Source organism: Camelina sativa, chromosome 1 (genome assembly GCF_030686135.1).
Source record: "Camelina sativa cultivar CO46 ecotype springtype chromosome 1, ASM3068613v1".
In the NCBI taxonomy this organism is placed as follows: domain Eukaryota; kingdom Viridiplantae; phylum Streptophyta; class Magnoliopsida; order Brassicales; family Brassicaceae; genus Camelina; species Camelina sativa.
Genome location: NC_141880.1, coordinates 18,006,827 through 18,025,515, shown reverse-complemented (window position 1 = coordinate 18,025,515; position 18,689 = coordinate 18,006,827). Strand labels below are relative to the sequence as shown.

Genomic DNA, 18,689 nt, shown 5'->3' with positions numbered 1-18,689 from the left:
TGTGCGACCACTTTATTTCGTCGTTAATTAGCAACGCTTTTCCCTCTGTTTGTACTACAGTCGTTTATGCGTCTCAAAGTAGTCACATAAGCGTCACATTTTTTTGTGACCAAAAAAAGAGTCACAACTTGGAGTCCCAAAATGCAGGTTTTTTTGTAGTGAAACTATCACCATCAAAAAGTATTTCCTTCATTAAACTACATCAACTTTTTTTTTTATCCTTAAAACTACATCTCCAATCAATTTGTAATTTATGATACATAAACCGTGTTTAACCATAAAATAGCATTTTTTGTATCTTGATTATACTAATCTCAAAACACAAAAACAATATAACGTCGTTTTGTTATTTGTTTTTTTTAAAAACTAAAAGAAATCAATCAACACCGTTTAGCTCTTTAATAATCTAGACAAAATCAAAATTAGGGTTCTTAATCCAGACTTTGATTCCAAGTTAAAGAAAAAAACACCTCACAAGATCAGAATGATAGATAAGAATGATAGAGAAAGTGGAGATGATGGGGACGACGACAAAGACGATGATAGAGATGATGGGGAAAACGAAAGAGACGATGATGGACAAGAGACGACAAAGACATCATCGACTCCAGAGAGGCTAAGAAAGAGGAGTAGAAACGAATCTCCAGCAAAAGATGATGGAAAAGATGATCAAGAGGATGCTAGAGATGTTGAGAATAAGAAGTAAAGAAGAGATCCAAACAAGAAGGTGAAGATGACGTGATGGAAAGGTTTGAGTATGAGGTAGAGGAAGCTGTAGCGGACTGGTTCAATGAGTTTCTGAAACGACCTGACCCGTTTTTTTTCTAATAATAATATAATAATAATAATAAATTACAACTAGTGATCCCATATCCACTAGCCACCTAACCACAAACACAAACAACAGCGGAATAACCAATACCAATAAATAACCGATAATAAACCAATATCATAATCATAACAATATCCAAATACCAACAACAAGAAACACTAAACCGACAATCCTAACAATGTTTCTAATGACCCAACTCTAGCAACCTAGCAATGCCAGACAACATCCAATCGAGTCCCTAGAACATCTTCCTCTTCATTGCCTTGATTCCACGATCACACTTTGCCTTTACCTGAACCACAAACACAAATTGAGATGCATAAGTATTTGATAAATACTCAGTGAGGCAATCCTCCCATCTACTGGGCTATACACACAAGCAACAATGACTCCAATGTTCCAAACAATCAACAAACAAAACACACAAACCAGGAAAACGAACATCGTCACACTGTAAGGGAGGTGTCGACCGACACCAGCCTAGTGTCGACCAACACTGGCATTGGTGTCGACCGACACTACCCTACAGTGTCGATCGATGCCTATTTTGCTGGTGTCGATCGACACTCCACCTGCAACTGCGATCCGCACGAAGTCGAGAGTCGAATCTGGCTTTCCAATCTCCTCCAAATCATCCAATAAAACCCATGCCAGAAACATCACTAGGAACCTGTATAATCCAATCCCCAGAAATAAAACACACAAAACAACAACAAACAAGCAAGAAGAAGGAAATCAAGAGCTTAGATTAGCCATGGTCATGCACTCACCTCTTTGCAGGATGATTCAGACCAATATCAACGAATCCAACCCTCCTAGCAAGCTTCTATCTCCCCCGTAGCCTTATATTTCTCAAGAACAGCCAACAATCTTCTCAAAAATCACCAAAATCTCAAGAATAAAGTTTTTCTCTCTTTTCTCTCAAAAACAAGAGAACGACGACAAACAATACTTGTCAAAACCCTCTTCTGCGACAAAACACCTAAATAGTTCGGTTCAATGGTTTTCCCTAAACCAAACCGGTTCAAATCGATAATTAAATTGATATGGTCGAACCAGAATAAGTGGTGTCGACCGACACCCCATGAGTGTCGATCGACACCCACCCCCAAAACGCTGTGTTTTGGTTCGCGGGTGTTACAATTTCAGATTTGTCGTAATACCATACATGATAGCTCGGATGAAGATGAAGATCTGGTAATTACTAAAGATAGGAAGATTAGGTTGTGAACAAATGATAAATTGGCTATTGGTAAAACTTTTATTATTGGTTTTGAGTTCAAAGAGATTGTTTTGCATTATGCATTGAAGAATAGGGAAAATCTTAGACAAGATAAGTGGGAAAAAGATAAAATCAGTTTTAGGTGTGCTATTAAGAAGGGTGGTGGTTGGTATGTGTACTGTGCATACGAAGAGTTGAAGCAAATGTGGGTTTTGAAGACTATATGCACCGATCATAGTTGTACTTCTAATGGGAAATGCAAGTTGCTTAAGAGTCCACTTATTGGAAGGTTATTCATGGACAAGCTGAGATTGAAGCTAATATTATGCCTCTTAAAATTCAACGGCATATTAAGGAGCAATGGAAAATATGCAGCACTATTGGACAAGTGCAAAGAGGAAGACTTCTAGCATTGAAGTAGCTAAAATAATAATATGACAAGCAATTTTCTCACATCCGAGGTTATGTTGCTGAAATTATAGACTCAAATAAGTGATCAACAGCACACACCATTTCTAATGCAGCTGGAGAAGATGTGCTCAACCGAATCTATGAATGTCTTGGAGCAATGAAGAATGTATTTTACTATTGTAGGCCAATCGTTGGGATTGATGGAACCTACTTGAAGTGTGTTGTTAAATGTTGTTTATTGACTGCTATAGGTCATGATGCTAATAATCAGATTTTCCAGTTGCTTGGGCTTGTGTTCAAGCTGAAACTGCAGACAACTGGCTTTGGTTTCTGAATTAGCTTAGTGTTGACTTGAATCTAAAAGATGGCAGTGATTATGTTGTCTTATCAGACCGTTGTAAGGTAAATCTTTTTTATTTGTAGTATAATGATGTGGTATAGTTTAATCAGATTTTCTTGTTGTATAATGTCACTTTTGTGTTTGATTTTTGAAGGGAATCATAAGTGCAGTTAAAAGTGCATTACCAAAAGCTGAGCATAGACCGTGTGTCAAGCATATTGTGGAGAACTTGAAGAAGAAACATGCAAATAAAGACTATTTGAAGAAGTTTGTATGGAACTTCGCTTGGAGCTACAACCATTATGCCTATGAAGTTACTTTGGATGATTTGAGAGCATATAACATGTCGTTGTATGAAGATGTGATGAAGGAGAAACCAAATACTTGGTGTAAACCTTTTTTCAAGATTCACAATTGTTGTGAGGATGTAGAAAACAATGCAAATGAGTCCTTTAATGCCACCATCGTCAAAGCAAGGGCAAAAGTATTGGTTCCAGTGATGAAAACAATAAGAAGGCAAGCGATGACACGTATAACTAAGAGAAAAAAAGAAAATACTAAAATGGAAGAAGAAGATATATGAGTATGTATCAGATATATTGGAAAAAGAGGAGGAAGAAGCTATGAAATGTGAAGTCACAAAAGGAACACATCAGAAGTTTGAAGTTCTGATAGATGGGAATTCACAAGGTGTGTGTTTGAGTACTGGGAAATGGGAATGCTCATGCTGCAAGTGGCAAGTCACAGGAATTCCATGTGAACATGCTTATGAAGCAATCATAGATGTTGGTAAGAATGTTGAAGATTTTGTTGCTCCATGCATTAGCTCTCTAGTATGGTTGGAACAATATGAGACATGTCATGATCCTGTGAGAGGTCAACGATTTTGGATGACAAACAAGTATGTCTTAGTGAAAGCACCTCCAGAACCAATTCCACCTAGTAGAAATAAATGACAGAATAAGAAGTATGATTGAATCAAGGGTAAGCTCGAGCTCAAAGAAGAAGAAGAAGAAATGGGAACCAGAGATACTCAAACTAGGAAGGATTGGAATTATAATGCACTGTAAGTGATGCGGTGAAGCAGGACACAATGCAACTGGATGTGTGAAATTTCCTAAGGAGAAGAAGAGTAAGAAAAGTGAGAAAGAGTAAGAAGGAGGACACAATTCAACCGGCCGAGGCATGTTTCTAATTTTTTTGTTTCTGGTTTGCAGGTTTGTGTTGTGTATATATATATATTACTATTTTTTTTGCAGGTTTTGTTGTGTCTGTTTTTTGTGTTTGCAAGTCTGTTTTTGTGGTTGCAGATTTTTTGTGTCTGTTTTTTTTTGTCTGCAGGTTTTGTTGTCTCTGTTTTTTTTTTTTTTTTTATGTCTGTTGTTGTGTTTGCAGGTTTTCTGTGTTTGTTTTTATTCTCTGCAGGTTTTTGTGTAGTGTCACTTACCCTATTTTTTGTGGCCGCTGCAGGTTTTAAGTTTAGGAGTTGAAACACTCACACAAACAACACAAGAACCTGAAAACCTCACACAAACTCATGGACCTGAAACACTCACACAAGAAAGTAGCCAATGGGAGTCATAGTTATGTTTTCAATCTTTTTCTTTTGGATTTGTGTTTAATCTTTACTTTAATTTGGATTTGGCATTACGCAACAATTAGAAAGTCATACACATAGACACCAACACATACGACTAAATAATGAACAAAGCAAGAGTCTACATCTTTCTCCATAGCCAACCAAAAAAGACTGCAAGTACAGCCGCAAAACCAATGGTCTTCAAAGATGACTTAATCAATCTTCTCATTCATCTTCTTAACTATCTCTTCCTCCATTGTCACAAACAATTTCTTCTCAATCCCACTTGCTTCTTCAAATCACTAACATTCTCTTTGACCATGTTAATTTCGTTTAAGAATGCTAAGAACAATTGTACTTTCCTTCCAATTGACCATCGGTAAAATCATCGATATGGATTCTCCTTTGTCGTGGAGGTGTATACAATAACATCCCCATCACACCAACATGAGATCGGGAACACCATGAGAAATTTGATGAACAAAACCTAAACCCCCAAATCAATTTTGGTTTAAGAAAAAAGGTAAATAACAAAACGACGTCGTTTTGTTTTGTGTTTTGAGATTAGTAGAATCACGATACATTAAACGCTATTTTATGGTTAAAACGGTTTAGGTATGTTGATTACAAATTAATTAGATGCGTAGTTTTATGTACCAAAACAATAGTTTATGTATTTTTTTGAAGGAAATAGTTTTTTTTTTTTTTTGTCGTCTAAACTCTAGATACTAGTTCACGGTTAAGAACTCTCTTCTAGAGAGAGCCAGTGAGGAACCGTCGAACTCACATGGGAAAAACAAAACCCATGACCTCTTGCACATTTCGCAAGATGATCAGCAGAGGTGTTACCACTTCGAGGGATATATCTAATAATCAATGAAGAGAATCAGTCCCAATAATACACAAAATCCTTCAGCTCTGCCGCAAATGCAGGCCATGCCTCTGGGTTTGAATTTATAGCAAGAAGGTCCAAACAATCTATCATAATGAGGATACTTGTCAAGGAAATCGTCAATAAGCACTTCTTTGCCCATAAAAGGGTCTCCAACTCGGAATGAAGAGGGGAAAGACTTCTGCGCGAGCCCTTCAATCCTAAATGCCTCAAACTCCCTCCACTAGACACAATCTAACCGTGTCCACTTCGTGAATCTGACGCGTGCCAAGACCCATCAATAAAACAAACAGGAACATCAAATGGAACTGATATGATCTCCACTATGGGCTTTGTCCCTGCTAAGGGATCTTCTCTCCTATTTGTTCGCCTCCACGCTTCTTCCTCTTGAATAGCGATATCAAGAGTTTCTTGCAGTGGTTCTGAAATATTCTCGAAGATTTTTTTTATTTCGCGCCTTTCAATTATACCATATAATCCATGGAAATAATCTGAAGCTCTCCTCGTTCGCTCCCACGTCCTTGCCCTGCCAATATAAATAATAAAAATTATTGTATATCGAAGATGACGGGAACAACATAGGTGAAGAAGGGATATTCGACAAAGCCCAGACTTGTCTAGCTGGGGGACATTCGAAGATCACATGATTGATGGTTTCTTCGTCTGCTCCACATCTTGAACATCCTTTGTCTCTACCAATATAGCAATAATGTATTTTTTGGCTTGTTGCCAAGCACCCAGCAATACATTGCCACAAGAAATGTTTCAACTTCCGTGTAGTTTTAAATTTCCAAACTTGTGTTTTTAGTACCGTAACACTAGGCCTTTGAAGAGGGAGTTCACAAGCAGGACGAGAAATGAATCTCGCGGCCTCATATCCAGACTTGACTGAATAGTTCCCAGACTTAGTCATAGTCCAGCAATATCCATCATTTGATGCAGTACAACTCGGTTGTAGCCCTAAAATGAGCCTAATTTCTTCTGGGGAAAGTGTTCCCAGAGACGATCCAGCTTCCATTGTTTTATCTCGAAGTCAATCAAGGTGTTCACGCAGATCAAAGGATCTCGGACATCTGAAAGTCCTTTTGGAGGGCGCGTAGGGGAATCAGGTATCCACAGATCTGCCCAAAGGTATGTGCCAAACCCCGAGCCTATAGTCTTCCGAATTCCGTGTTTCAAAACTTCTTTAGCAGCCAACATACTTCTCCATCCATATGATGGTCGGTTGGATACCATTATCTCTAATGGGCTACTGTACTTAAAATACCTTCCTTTTAGGACACGACTAAGGAGAGAATTAGGAAATCTTAATAGTCTCCACAATTGCTTCGTCAATAATGCGAGATTAAAGTCTTCTAATGCTTTGAATCCTAGGCCTCCATCTCAAAGTGGCGAGCATAATTGGTCCCAAGATATCCAATGTATACCCCTACTATCCGTCTTACTACTCCACCAGAAATCAGCTAGCGCACTAGTTGATTTGGAACATATATTGCTTTTGGCAATAGAAAACACGACATTACATATGTCGGAAGGGCTTGTGCTTGCGCCTTAATAAGAATTTATTTCCCTCCTTTAGAGAGGAATTTTGAAAACCATGGATTTACTCATTTATCTAATCTATCCCTCACAAAAGCAAAAACTTGGGCTTTTGACCCATGAATCTTTTCAGGGAGACCCAAGTATGTCCCCATACCTCCTTCTTGGGAAATTTCCAGAACTGATTTAATTTCTTGACGTAGCGAATATTCTACCTCATTCCCAAACATAATAGAAGATTTAGCAAAATTAATCTCTTGTTATGAAGCCTCGCCTTATTAGCAGATTATGTCAATCACCACTTTACTTTGTTGAATATTTGCTTTGTAGAAGAACAAACTATCATCAACAAAGAGGAGGTGCGAGACTCGCGGACTTGGACAGGTGACCCTAAGTCCCTGAATTTTTCCGACTGCCTCTGCTATTCTAATTTGATAAATGAGAGCTTCCGTACTCAAAATAAACAAAGTATGGAGAAATTGGATCCCCTTGTCGAATCCCACGCGTTGGTCCAATACGACCTTTGGGTTCCCCATTGATAAGAACCTGATAGGACACATAAGTGATGCATTGCATGATCCACCCCACCCATCGCTCATTGAAACCCATTTTCTCCATTAAAGATTGGAGGAATCGCCATTCCACCCTATCGTATGCTTTACTCATGTCCGTTTTGAGAGCCATAAATTTTTTCCTATTAACCGAGTTAGAGTGAAGGGCATGGAAATTTTCTTGAGCGATGAGGATGTTGTCGGTTATTAATTGTCCTGCTACAAAAGCAGATTGTGTCTCAGAGATAAATTCTGGAAGAAATGTTTTTAGTCGAAAACTCAAGATCTTCGATATCACCTTATAGCTTACATTGCATAAGCTAATGGGACAAAATCCTGACATTTCTCATAGGTCTATCTCCCTTAGGTATAAGACATATATTGGTCTTGCTTTTATTATTGACAAAATCCTGACATTTCTATAGGCCTGGGCATTTGGGTGTTCGGGTCAGGTTCAGATTCGGGTAATTTGGGATCAGGTTTTTCGGGTTTACTAATATAGGATCCGAACAGGTGTTCACATAATTTCGGGCCGGGGTCAGGTTCGGTTCCTATCGGGTTCGGGTTATTTGGGTATTGACTTTAAGAAACCTGTAGTGTATCCAAAGTACCAACAAAAACCTGAAATGTACCCACAAAACCAGTTTGAGGGTTTGGTTTATAAAACCAAAAGATTCTTGAAATCAGACAAAATCTGGCAAGTTCGACATGGTTATGATTTCTTAGGAAAATTCACAAGGATTCGAAGGAGGAGAATAAGGAAAAGTGGCAAACGATTTTATGAAATCAAATCATATGTGATAATGTTAGGGATATCGTGTATAATTGTTCTCGGGTAATAAACATGTATCTTCGGTTCGGGTAATACCCGATATATGTGGTTAATTGAAAACGAAAACCGATTGGTTATTTAGACATAATCGGTCGGGGTCAGGTTCGGGTATTTCGGGTCGATTTATTTTCCCAGGCCTTGCCATCAAAAAAACCAGAGTTGAAGAAATTCTTCACCATATCAATGAGATCATTTTTTTTATATCCCAGAAGCACTGAAAGACAAGAGCGGTCATCCCATCTGGCCCTGGAGCCTTTCCTGGCTTGAGTGAAAACAATGCTTTTCTAACTTCCGTTTATGTAACATCCTTAGTTAAAAAGTCGTTCATGGCTGATGTAACCATGGAACGGACGTCCCTAAGAACAAGAGAATGATCTCTCACATTATAGGAGGAGAATAAATTATCAAAATATTCAATGGCGACTTCTTCTAACCCTTCTTCATTATCCACCCAAATTCCATTTCGGTCAAGAAGGCCAGTAATTTTATTCCTTGCACGTCTTTGCTTCACCGAAGCGTGGAAGAATTTAGTTTTCTTATCTCCTTCTGCATACCAGTCTTAACGACTTTTTTGGTACCAAAACATTTCCTCTTCCTTGTAAGCCTCGCATAGTCGCTTTTTAACGCTAGGATTTCTTCCGTCATTGTAAGCTCGGCCTCATATGCTTCGTCAATCTTAGTCTGGAGTTCCTTGATAAGCTTCTCCGAATTTGTAATAGTTGATTTCTGCTATATGGACAGGACTCTTCGACAATTTCGGATTCTTCTCGATAAGAGGCATTTCACCCAAGTTCCCCCTACACTCCATCCTTTTTGAACTGCTTCCTTTATTCTGGTTTTATCAATCCATCTTTTATCAAACATGAATTTGCGCAAAAAAAATTTCGGAGTCGAACGAATAGACGCTATTAGCCAACAAGATCTCAGTAAATGAAGGCATAAAAACTCGGTTTTCATTAATGATAGTTTCAATGTCGATCAATCGATCATCTAACAACAAAAACTTAACCAGATAGTATCTCGAATAGAAAAGAGCTAGACCTCCACTAGTGTCATCAGGTTCAACAGTTTGCAGATTATCAAATCCTAGCTCAACTTGCAAAGTTTGCAGAAATATCTTATCATCCTTGGTCTTAGACAGAAACATAAAACCTGGATAGTACATGTGGCACATTTTTCTCAGTCGACGAGAAGGTTCTTTAGCTCTCGCCCCTTGAAAATTCCATGCTAAATTTCTCATATGTTAGTTCCAGAGGGAGTATCAAACCCCACCGTACTGACATTATTGATTTGAATAAATCTAAATTTTAGTAGCGGAAGCACCTCATTAAGAGGGAAGTGAGATAAAAGAATAGAAATACTCCTTGACCACCGTTCATTTAATTGGAACCTTTCAAATAGTGACCTTATTGAATTCCACGAGCCCAATAGAAGGACAATTAAGCTTTGGCCCAAAACCAAAGTAGTGAAAAGTCGGCCCATCACTATTAGAATTTCAGCTCTTCTTTCTCGCCAAAATTTCGTAGAGGTAAGCGATAGGATGCGGTAACTAAACAGCGACACCAGAACATACGTCGGCAAAGCTTTCCGAGGTGGTTCAAAGGTACCTGGTGAATTCGATGGATCTGGTCTGGTAGCCGAGGTAAAAGGCGGAGGCAGGAGACCCGTAACAGATCCAAGGACAGGTGTCGACAGTAGCAAATTGCTTCGTCTGAGCTTTGAATCGATGGAGGATGCAGAGGCGATGTCGGCAGTGATACACGCTGGTAAGAGTCTTTGGGAAACTCCCAAGAGAAGTCTAACGCCGACGGTGCAAGCGAGACCAGGCTGGGATTTGAATGCGTGAGAAAGGATGAACCAAGGTAAGATAAATCTCAGTCGCAGCGGAGAGGGGTGATGACTAAGTGAGGAATGAAAGACAATGGAGATCTGAGTCTGAGATGGAACAGATAGATCTGGTGGTTCCGTCGGAGTAGGCAGGTTCGGAGACACCAAGGAAATCTTCCCGTAGAGGTGAGAAAAATCTCGATCCAGAGACAAAGTCAGATCGGGGGATAGGCGCTGCTCCGTCTTCAACCCGATTACAATATACCCAGATTTATTAGCAGAAACATTCACGAGCAGAGGAAGAGTAGAATCCTTCCCATAACGGGAGATAGGTCTTTGTGATTCAAGATGAGTTGCCGAGATATGGTCATCGACAGGGAAGTTTCTGGTGAAACCAGCTGATTTGATACCGTCTTGGGGAACTAGCAAGTTGCGAGAGGAGAGGGCCAGATAGCGAAACCAGGGACAACTTTAGTTCTTATCCATGGCCTGGTTGCTCATAGATCAGTGAACATAGTCTTCAGTAAGACAGGATCCCTAGCATAAGCTAGAATGAACTTGACGGAGAGGCATAGAAACTACTAGAGGTCTGATAAACCACAGACACATCTTGGAGAAGAAGGAAAGGAGACAGTAGATCTACAGAAATCTAATGCAGATCCAAAAGAAACTAGTCAAGGCAAAGGGTGTAGAATCTGTAGAAACTAGTCAAGGCAAAAGAATCTGTCGGGAAGTCATCAATGGCTGTCGCTTATTATTCTGACGGGTCCTCAACATCTACATCTCAACAACAATATCTGTCGCCATTTCGTCGGAAACAAAAACCATTGGTAACTCGTTGTAATAATATGCTGTTGGAAATCTGTTGGAGCTACTGACGGATTCCCGACAGATTTAATTTTCTTGACGCTCTGGAACCGACGGACTGATGTCTTCTTTAAACCATCGGTTTAGGTCGTTTCCGACGGGTTACCGACAAATATGACCGTTGGTTTATGGCTGTTTTCTTGTAGTCAGTGTTTGACATGAAAGGAGTGAAGAGATAAGCTACATTCAAGGGAATTACCAAAACCAAGGTTTCAATCAAAATTACAAGGATCACGTACATATGTAACTATAGAGTCAATCAGTCACATATGTTGAGAACCCCGAAGACCAAGTTTATTAATTGCTCAAGAGATGGATATTAAAGTGGACAACATGTACAATGATCTGAAGAAATGTTTGGAAACATGGAAAGAGTTTATACAGGAAATGGATATGTTTAAAATTATGTCAAATACACAAATATTAAATAGTTTAAGTAAAAAAAAAACTTAAATTGAAAGATTTGAACCAGCATCTATGTATATATAATCTTAAATAAGTTAACTATATTTTTTTAAGGTACAATAATAAATAAGCTAATTCTTATTTGTTGTATTAGCTTATATCAAACAAAGTTATCTCCCAGTATGAGTATTGTATATTGTATTATAATATTAAGGTACAATAATAAATACCATATAGACATGAATCATATATGTTTTAAAAAATTTTATTCATAAAATTTGCAAAACTAAAATCTGTCACATATGTAAATTCCTCTCTCTCTACTACTCTTCTCTTACATACATATATATATTACAGAATTCATTATACATGTATTACTTAAATAAAATTTCTTAGAAAATAATTTGATTTATTATTTTAAATCTCATCGATCATAAGTGAAAAAATAAATAAATTTTAATATTTTTCACTTTTCAAACGGCTACTTAAAGGCTAAAGAACAGTGAAATTAAACTACATATACACTCTTTTTTTTATCAATTATTGGGCCACAACAGGTCGACCTATTAGCCTAATCCCTACATTCGTAGGGAGCGAGACTCGATCCCAGGTGTGATGGTGCCTTGTGCATTAAGGACTTACATTTGGTTACTGCACTAAGGTCACTTCACTATATACACTCATTTTTACTCATCTATTTTACACAAAATTTTCATCTCTTTCAATAATCTTCCTATAGAATAAGTTTGTTTTACTAGAAAAAATGATTCATCCATTCTTAGTTTTTGTAATAGGTTTTATAACTCTTGCTATTTACGGTTTCATTTTTGGAGAGTTTTCTCCTGAAGAGTTTTTGATGGTTTTTATTTTACTGTTTTATGTAATTGTATTTTTTGTAATTGCGCTACTTATGCAAACACCTCCTATGTTTTAAAATTATAATAAATAAAATCTCTAACTATGTTTTTATGATTTTATTTTATAGAAAGGAAGAAAAACAAAATGACAAACATCGAGAAACTCCAATTCCCGGCCTTAGACATCATTGGAGCTAACTTTATATCTTGGACTACCAATGTCGAATTACATCTACAGTCTTATGGGTTAACTGAAATCATAAAAGAGACTAATAAATCGACGGACCAAGAAAAGACAAAATCAATGATCTTTCTTAGAAGACACCTATTTTAAAAATTCATATATGACTATGCACACATGAGAGATCCCAAAGAGCTGTGAAAGTCCCTGAAGGATCGATTTGACCATCAAAGGGACATAACTCTCCCACTTGCTCGGGATGAATGGCAAAGTCTAAGATTCCAAGACTTTGAAAAGGTGATGAATTACAATTCCGAGATGTTGGGGATTGTCGCCAAACTAAGATATTGTGGTGAAACCATCACTGAATTTCAAATGCTTGAGAAAACGTACACCACGCTTCACAAGAATCATATTACTTTGCAACAACAATATAGGTTGTGTTGATACACCAAATTCTCAGATTTGATTGTGGTGCTCTTAATAGCTAAAAAGAATATTGAGCTCCTCATCAAGAATCACATGTCTCGACCCACCGTTTCCAAAGCTTTCCCTGAGGTTAATGCATTGGAAGTTAAAAATCCGGAGAGAGAAAATAGAGCTTTTCGAAGACGTGGCCGCCGAAACTATCGTGGACGTGGGAGAAACTATAACCCTCAGAGCAGGAAGTCATACCAATGGATTCGCTCTGAATAATGTCTGAAAGGAAAAGAAATCCAAGCAAACACCTCCCAGAAACGGGAGAGTTCTTGTTTCAGATGTAGCACTAAGGGACATTGGTCTCAGGTATGTCGAACCCCTACACATATTTGTGCTCTATACAAAGAATCCGCTAAGGGCAAAGGAAAGGAAGTGAACCTTGCTGAACATTCTGAGGGTACAACCCACCTCGAGGCTACTGACTTCACCAACGACCTCGATGAGGATGTCCTTGCAGAGAACTAAATGCTTATCTTATGAAACTCGAATTTCCAATAATTATGCCATAAATAAGTCTATGTTTGTTTCAAATTTCTCATAATTGTGTGCTTCTATTACCTATCATGTATGATTATTGTGTGATTTATGTTTCATGAATAAAATTGTTTCAATTTTTAATTAACCGATTATATTTATTTTAGAAAAAAGGAAATGGATCACAATACAAGTGGAACAATATCCAAGACAAATCTTGGAGACATTTGCATACCAGATAGTGGAACAACGCACACTATCCTGAAACATAAAAAATATTTCTCGGATCTAAGATCAACAAAAGTTATTGTTAACACAATATCAGGTCTCACAAACTTAATCAAAGGGACTGGTAAAGCAAATTTTGCATTACCTAACGGGAAATTTTTTTTGATAAACAATGTATTGACACTTAGTCATATACCTTCATGGATATGACACTTAGTCTGCAACTGAGAATGGAAAGAAGTACATGTACATTACTTCTAAAAAATCAGGAAAACACATGTATTGGAAAAATTACCAAGACTCTAGTCAGGTTTACACCATATATACATAAATTCAATTAAAGGAGCTATGTTTCCTGATTATCCAATTAAAGGAGTTAGCCTAGATAACGATGGTGAATTCACGTCCCAAGAATTCAATGATTATTGTATGGTAACTGGAATCTATGTTGAACACCATGTAGCCCATGTGCATACACAAAATGGATTGGCAGAATCTTTAATTAAACGTCTGCAATTAACTGCAAGACCATTGATCATGAGATTAAAACTACCAACCTCAATATGGGGACATGATATTTTGCATGCTGAACCACTTATACGCATAAGGCCAAGTGCATATCATAAATATTCTCCACTACAGTTAGCATTTGGCCGAGAACCAAATATATCTCATCTAAAAATATTTGGTTGTGCGGTATATATACCGATTGCACCTCCACAACATACTAAAATGGGACCATAGAGAAGGTTGGGTATATATGTTGGTTGTGACTTTCCATCAATTATACGATACCTAGAACCTCAAACTGGTGACGTATTTACTGCACGTTCTGCAGGTTGTCATTTTGATGAAAAAGAATTTCCGGTTCTAGGGGAGAAAATAAAAAGATGGAAAAGGATATCAAATGGTGTGTACCATCACTATTACACCTTGATCCTCCCACAAAGCAGACAGAACTAGAAGTTAGATGAATTATGCATTTACAGAGTATAGGCAATCAACTACCTGATGCATTTGTAGATAACAAAACAGTAACTGAATCACATATACCAGCAGAAAATGGTCCTGCTAGAATTGAAATCGCACAAGAACATGGAAAAATTGATGAAACACATGAGTCAAGAATACGCTTAAAGCACGGTAGACCAATTGGTGCAAAGGATAAAAATCCTAGAAAAAGAAAGGAAGTCGAAAAATATGACACTCCCAAAATGTCAGAAAATATTATAGAAAAAATGAACCATGACTCTTCCACCAATATAGAGCATCATGAATCTGAAGAAAATCATGAGATTTCTATCAACTATATTTATAGTGGAAAGATATGGAATCAAAAGAAAATGGATGATGTTTTCTCCTATCTTGTTTCAAAGGAAATAAATGAAGAAATCGAAGATCCAGAACCAAGTTCATATATGAATATCAAAATAGACATGACTGGATAAGATGGAAAGATGCAATACAAGTCGAACTTGATTCTCTTAACAAAAAAAATGTATTCAGACCAATTGTGGCCACACCTAAGGGTGTAAAACCTGTTGGTTATAAATGGTTTTTTTCCGAAAACGTAATGAAGAAAACGAGATAACAAGGTACAAAGCTCGTCTTGTGGCCCAAGGTTTTTCTCAAAGACCTGGGATTGATTACGAGGAAACATATTCTCCTGTAATGGATGCTATCACGTTTAAATTTTTAATAAGTCTGGAAGCTGATAAAAATCTAGAGATGCGTCTCATGAATGTTGTAACGGCATATTTATATGGATCATTAGATAGTGATATCTATATGAAAATCCCTGATGGATTTAATATGCCTAAAATGTTAGCTTCTAAACCCAAAGAATTATGTGAAATAAAATTACAAAGATCATTATATGGTTTAAAGCAATCTGGGCGTATGTGGTATAATCGTCTTAGTGAGCACTTAACTAAAGAAGGATATGTGAATAATCCTCTATGCCCTTGTGTGATCATCAAGAAAACAATATCCGGATTTGTAATTATCGCGGTCTATGTTGATGATCTAAATATCATTGTAACTCAATAGGAAATACAGAAAGCAACAAATTATTTATAAGGAGAGTTTGAGATGAAAGATCTCGGACAAACAAAGTTTTGTCTTGGTTTACAGATTGAACATTCTCATAAGGGAATATTTGTACACCAATCCACATACACTAAAAGTGTTTTAAAACGCTTTCATATGGATAAAGCAAATCCTCTCAGTACACCAATGGTCGTTAGATCATTTAATATTGAAAAGGATCCCTTCCGACCACATGAAGAAAATGAGGAGATATTTGGTCCTAAAGTACTATATCTAAGTGCAATTGGAGCACTAATGTACCTTGCAAATTGCACTCGGCCTGATATATCATTTGCAGTTAACCTTTTGGCAAGGTTCGGCTCATCCCCTACACAAAGGCATTGGAATGGGATAAAACATGTCTTTCGTTACCTTCAAAACTATTGATTTAGGATTATTTTACCCTAAAGACTGAAAGGGTAAAATGGTGGGTTTTGCAGATGCATGATATTTATCAGATCCACACAAAGCTCGATCACAAACTGGATATGTTTTTACTGTTGGGGGCACTGCCATATCTTGGCGCTCTCAAAACCAGAGTTTAGTAGCTACTTCCTCAAATCATGCTGAAATCATCGCACTCCATGAGGCAAGTAAAGAGTGTGTATGGCTTAAGTCAATAAGTCAACACATAATGTCAAGTAGAGGGATCAACGTAAATATAGAGCCAACTGTCTTATATGAAGATAATGCCGCATGTGTTGCTCAGACGAAAGAAGGATATATCAAAAGCGATAGAACTAAACACATCCCTCCAAAGTACTTCTCATATACCCAAGAGCTTGAGAAGAAGAAGGTAATCGAAGTAAGATATGTTAGGTCATCTGACAATGCAGCAGATCTTTTCACAAAGTCATTGCCTACTTCAATATTCAGAAAACATGTCCATAGCATTGGGATGCGTCATCAACGGGATCTTAGAGTGTTACATCAAGTCATTCAAGGGGGAGCATGTGTGATTGTATTTTTTTACCTTACTATGGTTTTTCTCAACAAGCTTCCTACAAAGGTTTTTAACGAGGAAACAAAACACATTAGAAGGAAAAATGACAATGGACTCCAAGGGAGAGTGTTGCAAAAGTCAAGACTTTACGTATAGCAACAAAAACGGAGCCCAATTGTCATTATAACTCACAATAATATTTGTCTCAATTTTTATCTATAAATACTAATGTATTTGTTCATATGAAATACACATTATTACGATTGCAAGAAAACACATGTAAATTCCTCTCTGCTACTCTTCTCATTACATACATATAGATAATATTCTATATATATATATATATATATATATATATATATATTAAAGAATTCATTATACATTTATCCTTTATCTTATAAAGCACAAGTCACTTTACCAATCCAATTTTGCCACATAGATTTCTATTTCATAATTTAAATAACTAAAAAACAATTAAAAAATAATAATAAGAGAACGTGGCGCAACTTCCAGCCCAAAAAACAATTTTCTGAAAAAAAGACATTTTCTATTTTGCCGTAACAAAAATAAAATACATTTTTAGTTTTCAAAATAGTTAAAATTAAAAATTTATGCTATTTATCCCCTAAAATTATGCTAATACACCTCTAAGATTTTAATGAAAAAGTCCTAATATCACTCTCAATTTAACAAATGATGATTTTCAATTAATAATCATACGTCCAAACTAATTGATTATTAATTAATTAACTAGGTTTTGAACCCACACTATGCGTGAGTTTATTAGATATATTTTAATGAAAATTATATATGATTAAAGATGGTAATAAAATATTATCTTATAAAAAAAATTAAATTAGTATTATCATTTTCATTGTCAAAATTTGTGGTAATTTTCATTGTTACTTTTACCGTTTGTTTTTTAGTTATACTCTTTTTCTTCTTCTTCCTCGTCAACTCTTCACGTTCTTCCACTGAAAAACTTTTTTTTAAGACTACCACACAACTTGTTAACCCATCAAACTCCAAGAAAAAATTATATCTTTTCTCATAAAATTTGTGAAATTCATGAAGAGCAGCATAGTCAACACATGAATCCAATTATTGATAATTTTATCTATATGCTTATTTGGTTTTAGATCCACATGTTTAAAATCTTCTCCAACAAAAATCCTTACTTGGTTTATAATATTTTTAAAACATAATAAAATATACTAATAATAATTTATTTAATATGAATCATATGATTTATATAAATATGAGTACACTATAAGAACATATTAATTATAAATAAATAATATCAATTATATTATATCATCAAATAATATCAACTGTATCATATTCTCAAATAACTGTAACCGTATATAACCGTAACCGCTTGAACCGGAACCATATTTAAATGTAACCGTTTATTAAACGGTTATAGTTAAGGTTAAACAAAATTTCTAACCACAACCGATGGTTAATAAACCATAACCGTTTATTCTGGCATTTTTTCTGGCAGATTGGCTCTGGTTCCCTTCCAGTGATGGAACGACTTGCTCATCGGGGTGTTCGAGTGTGATACCCTATGTAAACGTTGTGATTCGGAGGTGAAGACTATCAATCATGCACTATTTGAGTGTTCTCATTCTCGTCGGATCTGGGATCTATCTTCTATTGACTTTACTTCCGGGGATTTTCCTTCTGGTTCAATATATACGAATCTAGATTTTATATTTTGGCAGGTGTCATCCCAGGCGTACGCCCCGAGTATACGTCCTCGTCTACCATGGATTGTCTGGTCAATTTGGGAAGATAGGAATAAAAAAGTTTTTCAGGGCTGTGAGGCAGAACCAACCAAGGTTATTAATCAGGCGGACAATGATAAGTTGTTATGGGAAGAGGCTAAGTCTTTCTATTTGTCTGCCCTAGATCATCTGCCTGCGGAGTCTCGGGTTCCTTCCCGTTGTTGTCAGGTTGATGGTTCTTGGAAGGCGTCAGATCCTTTTGCAAGTTTGGGCTGGTGGTTTTGTAATAGTGAGGATATTACGCAATTACTGGGAGCACGGAGTAAACGTCGCAGTCCTTCCCTTCTACATTCGGAGTTTCAGGCTTTGATTTGGGCGATGGATTCCTTACTGTCGGCGGGGGTTGACTGT

At 36.8% G+C, this 18,689-nt stretch overlaps 2 pseudogenes; one reads left to right on the top strand and one right to left on the bottom strand.

Moving 5' to 3' along the window:
• Positions 1-5,270: 5,270 nt before the first annotated feature.
• LOC147950067 (uncharacterized) lies at positions 5,271-6,476 on the bottom strand (annotated as a pseudogene).
• Positions 6,477-12,299: 5,823 nt separating this feature from the next.
• LOC147950066 (uncharacterized) lies at positions 12,300-13,280 on the top strand (annotated as a pseudogene).
• Positions 13,281-18,689: the final 5,409 nt, after the last annotated feature.